General features: G+C 56.9%; 1 protein-coding gene across 1 annotated transcript in view; it reads left to right on the top strand.

Annotated features, from left to right (window-relative positions):
* The first annotated feature begins 425 nt into the window (after window positions 1-425).
* Window positions 426-5,865, top strand: part of CFAP99 (cilia and flagella associated protein 99) — a 54,087-nt gene continuing 48,647 nt past the window's right edge. Inside the window, exon 1 of the mRNA XM_019657946.1 lies at window positions 426-720. The gene's annotated coding sequence lies outside the window, so the exon portion shown is untranslated. The remainder of the gene's footprint in view (window positions 721-5,865) is intronic.

Genomic DNA, 5,865 nt, shown 5'->3' with positions numbered 1-5,865 from the left:
GAGGCCCCACTGGGTTCGGAGGTGGCCGAGAATATGGGGGCTTTGTTAGTGATGGATGGGTAGGGGGAGACTCCCCTGACCTGAGACCACTTCTCGCTCGCGGCCTGGAGATGCTCCGCGAGCGGCGCGCGGCGCAGACCCGCAGACAGCGGCCGGCGGACGGGCTGACGCGGCACGGGGCGCCAGCTCCTCACTGCTCACTGACACCCCGCGCCTCCGCTGGCCCCCACGGCCCCGCGCTGCACATGCGCCGAGGCCCTCGAGCCCCCTGCCCGCCGCCCGCCGCCGAGGCTGCCCAATCCGCGCGCCGCGCCGCGCCGCGCCCCGCCCGAGGCGGGCTCTCTGCCCTAGGGCGACCCGTGTGCTGGCGGGGGGAGGGAGGGCAGGGAAACTACAAGTCCCGACGGGCATCGCTGGGGGCGGGGTCCTGCGCGCGGTGTTCTTTGCCGAGCCGCGGGCGCTGTGCATTCTAGGAATTGTAGTCTTCCCGCCGACGGCACCGGAGCTAGACGCTGGTTGCTAGGCGACGACGCCAAACGGCACCCCACCCCCCACGGCTACTCTCTCAGGGTGGTTGCGGAATCCCCGCGGAGCAGGAGCGAAGTAGGGGACCCACCCAGGTATCCGAGTCCCCTGGCGTCCGCTGGGCCTGGCCGACCCTGTGGCGGCGGAGGGAGACGAGAAGGAAGGCGCAGGAGCGCCAACGGAGCCCGCCGGCAGGTACGGGGGAGGGGAGAAGTGGGACCCGAACGGAGGGGCGAGGCCCGTTCCCTCGGCACCAGCACCTTCCCACCACCTGCAGGCCGGCTCCGTCGTCCTTGCTTCCCATCTTTTTGCTCTCGCCAACCACCTGTTTGGTCTTCTTTCCAGCCCTTGCATTTAAATTAACAGGGTTTTTTAAATCACCACAATAAACAGTACTTTTAAAAAAGAGATTCTCCCGTATTCACTACTTTCCCCAACGGTGCCCTAATTTGAATCCATAAAAGCAATCGCCAAAATCTGAGAACCTATTATGTGCCCAGCAGACAGCTGAAAACAAGTATGCGGTCTCGCTTTACATTCCCATTGTCAACCCAGGAAACTGAGGCACAGAGAGGGTGGCGCGCTCTGGTGGAGGAGGGGCGTACAGAGGAAGGACAGGTGCTTCTTCCCCGCCCCCAGGCTGGCACTTTCCCTGCCCCCACCCAGCACCACTTCTCTGGGTGCTCTGAAATGTGCAGGTTTAGGACGCGAGAGAGGGACTAACGCCTCCCTTGACAGAGAATGTGTTCTCTGCTGCTCATGTTACCACTGGCCAAGGGGCCGGCTGCTCAGAGGGTCCGGACTTTTTGACCCTCTCTTTCATTAAAGTCTGAGCAGGGCTGGCGTCCAAGGTTTCGCTGTGTGCTGGTGGTCATCCACGGCCGTTGTTGAGCACCTGACTGACCTTCCCCACTCCCCTCTGGAGTTGCTTCTTATCTCCAATTCCTTTCAGCCTATTCTCATCCTGAACCCACTCCAATCAGATTTTCACCCAACCTCGCCTCTGAGCATCTTTATCTAAGTTATCTTTGACCCTTTTCCTAAACCCAGTGATCAAAGCTCAGCTCCATGTCTTTCTTGAACGGTTAGCAGCACCGTGACCCAGATGAGTGCCCCGCTCCTGGACACAGCTTCCTCGCTTGGTGGGAAAGGATTGTACTCTCCCTCCCCACCCCACACAGCTGCTTCCCGACTTCCTAACACTAGAGCCCAGGACTTAGTCCTTGGAAGCACCTCTGTGCATCCCCTCCCTGGAAGATTTCCTGCTGTCACATGGTTTAATAAACAGCCATTCTTCCCCCTGCACCACCACCACCATTTCTAAAACTTACATCTCCAGCCTGAACCTTGCCCTGAGATTCCAGACCCTTTTACCTGTTGCCTGCCAGTTGGGTGTCTGACAGATCCCCTCAAACTCAAGTGCACTCTCAGTCGTCCCCTGTAAAGCCTGGCCCTCCCCCAGCCCTTTTGCAGCATGACAACTCAGGACAGACACTGGTAGACTGACTGTTCTCTGTGGGTCTGTCTGGCTGCGTCCAAGTCCTGGGCTGTTGCTGCTGCTTGGACTCCTCCTATGCTTCCCAGTTTGAAACTGTGCTCGCGACAGTGGGTATATCAGGATTGGTTTGGCTGTGTAGAATGAAAAATCACAGAGTCCTAGTGGCCCAAACAAGGTTATTCATGTTTCCATAAAAGAGATCTATTGGAAGGAGATCCTGGGAGGTATGGCAGCCCCAAAGTCATCAGGGACCTGGACTCTTCTAGCTTATTCTTCTGCCATCTTTAACATGTTTCCTCACAGTCCAGGATGGCTGCCTAAGTTCCTGCCATTACCTCCTGAGTCCAGGTAGCAGGATGGAAAAGAAGAGTATGCCCCTCCCTTACGCGGAGACCTTCTGAAAATCTCACACCCTGCCACTTCTTGGCACACCCAGCTGCCAGGGAGGCTGGGAAGTGCCATCTTTCAGTTGGGCAGCAATAGGCACAACTAAAAATGAGGGTTTTGTCATTCATAGAGGAAAGCGAGTACTGGTTGAAAAACAACCAGCAAATCCTGCCATGTGGGCCTGTACGTTAAGCACAAGCCATCAGAGCATGACTTGGCAGAAATCCTTAGGAGACTAGCTTTAATCAGAATTAAAAGCCAGGAAAAGGATACGTTTTAATTAACACACATTTGGGATCTATGTAAATGAAGCCTCTCTGGTGGTTGAGAGCGTTGAACTAGTTTGGGTCTGATAGAATTTAAATCTCCTGGAATCTCGTTTCTGTCTCTAGAAGATTTGCTAAGAAAAGAGAAGTGTTGATCCAGCCCACCTTAAAAGTTCCCTTAAATATGAGACAGTCGAGTCCTAATTAGTGAAGTTAAAAATCAATACATGGGAATCAAACCCCTCTTCCCACATGTATGCTTTTACACCACTGAAATAAAGCTGAGGCGCTGCAAGCATCCCTCAGAGATGGATGGACGTGAATACCCGTTTCCTATCCAAAGATGTGAGTATTTTCACGAAGTTCATAGGCTGATTTCCATGGGAATGCACAACTCAAGCGCCTCTTTTCCTGGTGCCCACCCTCAGGTGCAGCGGCTCTGAGCCAGAGCTGCAGGAGGGATGTCCAAGCCCAGCCCAGCTCCGGCTCCACAGGCACCTCTGCCCCCTGCCCACAGCCCCTGCAGACTCCTCTCTGCACCCTCCCCAGGCTCACCCACTCATCGCTTCCATTCATCCATCCGCCCACTCTGGACTGCGGGAGGGCTTGGGTGGTTCCCTTGCTTCTCCTTGGCTGCCTCACCACCAAAGGGCCCCTTGGATCATCCAGTTTTCAGAACGTTCTGGCTCCCGCTACACCCACGCAGACCGCCCACATCAGGTGCAGGACAGATGGACCTGGTTCCTCTAGGCTGAGCCCAGTCCAAGGCACACGCTGGAAGGCATGTCGAGGGCCCCCCAGGACAGCCCCCCATGTGACCGCCACGGGGGGGAGGCAAGAAAAACTCCATCCCTAATGTCATTTCTGTAAAAACAGACTTTTGACGGACGTTTATTCCTTTCCTGTGAGCCCCGGAGGGTGTGGATGCTGTTTTCCTTTATCACATTGATGTGGGTGCCTGCCTCTTTCCTGCAGTTGGGGCTCACCCTGAGAGGTCATGGGAGTCAGGCAGAGCCAGGCCTGGGAGGTCTTTAGAAGCCAGCCTGGGCTGGGGCTCACACAGGCAGCAAACCCCCTGTGGGGGTGGGTAGCCTGACCTCCACCCCAGCCCCTGGCTCAACACGGTTTGTTCTCATCCACGTTTACTTGCTTAGTCAACATTCTTGTGGCATCTATTATTTTACAGGTAAATGAGACCATAAAACTGAACTCTGTCGAACTGTAGCATCTGTGGAAGCCAGGGCTTGAAAACGCACTAATATAGCTTTGTGGGTAGGTCTATCTCCGGACATCAAAGGTGTCTTTCAGCTGAAAACTAAGGAAACCATTTAGGGTACTAGGTCCTTCTGTACGTTTTGACGTTCCGTCATTCCTTCCCCAGACATTTCCGCAATGCCTGCTGCGTGTCAGCTCTGGGGTAAGGACCAGGGACTCAGAGGTGATAAAGCAGGGCCTGTACCGCCGCTCAGCGCCATGTTAGGGGACTTTGGATAACTTCAAAGGAGGCACAGAGAAGGGAAGAGCTACGGGAGGAGGAAGGAAGTTGTCACAAGTGGTGATATCTGAATCAGGCGTTGAGGAACGCCTGAGAGCTCACCAGGGAGCGGAGAAAGGAGAGCGTTTGAGGTCAGAGGATGCATGTGAGGGGGTTTCTGCGTTAGTAAGAAGCCCGAGTGGCTGGGAGAGGATGGAGGAAGAAGGCCCCAGGGACTGCGATCCCGGGCTATGAAGGGTGGACATGCTGTGGAGGCCCCACTGGGTTCGGAGGTGGCCGAGAATATGGGGGCTTTGTTAGTGATGGATGGGTAGGGGGAGACTCCCCTGACCTGAGACCACTTCTCTCTAAACCTTCCCCACCTCACGGGGGGCACCCCACCTGCCCCGCCTGCCCGAGGCTTAGCCCCACACTGTCCAGTCCATCAGGAAGACCTGCCTGGAAGGAAGGTGGAATGAGGTGGGGTGAGGTGGGGGGCTGGGGCTGGGAGACCTGGCAATGTCCCGTGGCCTCCCAGCCCTGAGGCCGGGGCAGAGGGTTTGTGTGAACACAAGAAACCAGTTATGAGGGGCTCGCCCCAAGGACAGAACTGCCCCCGCAGCGGACCCTGAGCCTTCCCAGCTCCGACCTGCCAGCAAGCTCTGACGCCAGAGAAGGGGTGCTCAGTGTGAGCAGCAGCACGTCTATGACCTTTCAAAGGTCCCTTGTCCTGCAGCCACGTTAGGGCAGAGGCTACAAACCCTGCAAATTGTGCCTTTTCCAGGCCTCCTCCCAGAGTCAGCTTCCTTCCAGGGACCCGAGGCCTAGCATTCCCTCACTCGGAGGGCCAGGCCCCAAGGAGGGGAGCGAGGAGTGGGACCTGGGCAGACACTGCTCCCTGAGCCCAGACCCCCACACTCCCAGCGCTACCTTTGGCTCACCAGGGATGTCTGGGGTGTCTGGGATCGCGTTGCATTTAGGAGTGAGCGGGAGTAGAACGAGACCCCAGAGTCGTGCCCGCGCATGGGGGCAGCAGGCCTCTGTGGACAGTGATACCACAGCCAGAGTGGGCAGGGGAGGGCGATGGATCCAAGTCAGGGTGGGACCACCAGGATGAGAGGTCGGGCAGGGCAGAAACCCACCCGAAGGTGACAGCAAGGTCAGGGCCCCCGCTACAGGGGTCACGCCTTCCTGCCCACGGTCCCACCCGCTCTATAAAACCCAGGGCTTCAGAGAGGTTAAGCCACTTGTCCTCAGATGCCCAGCAGACCTGGAACTCCAGCCAGCAGCATCCACAGCCTCCAAGGTGACCTCTGCACCTTCCCACACCTCTGCCTCATGCCCGCCTCGCCCCCCCTTGCCTGTGTCAGAGGGTGGGGACCACTCCACATCCAGCCAGCAGCCCCTAGCAGAGAAGGGGTGGGGCCTAGCAGACAACCTGCCACCTAGGCCACAGACAAGGGGCCATTCTTTTGTGGAAAATGGAGTGTGTTCTGCTCTCCAGATGGCCTGTCCCACCATGAAGTGCCTGGTGGTATTTGAGCCTCATTCTCTTTAAAGTGATGGGGCAGGGGCCGGCTGAGTAGCTCAGTTGGTTAAGAGATCGCTCAAGAGTGTGAGAGCTCTGAGCAACAGGGTTGCTGGTTCGATTCCCGGCCCAAGCTGAGCTGCTTTTGAGCTGCCAACAGGTGGCAGGATGGCTCAGCTAAAAAAAA

Source organism: Hipposideros armiger, unplaced genomic scaffold, assembly GCF_001890085.2.
Source record: "Hipposideros armiger isolate ML-2016 unplaced genomic scaffold, ASM189008v1 scaffold_282, whole genome shotgun sequence".
NCBI lineage: Eukaryota > Metazoa > Chordata > Mammalia > Chiroptera > Hipposideridae > Hipposideros > Hipposideros armiger.
This window is presented reverse-complemented; position numbering and strand designations above follow the sequence as displayed.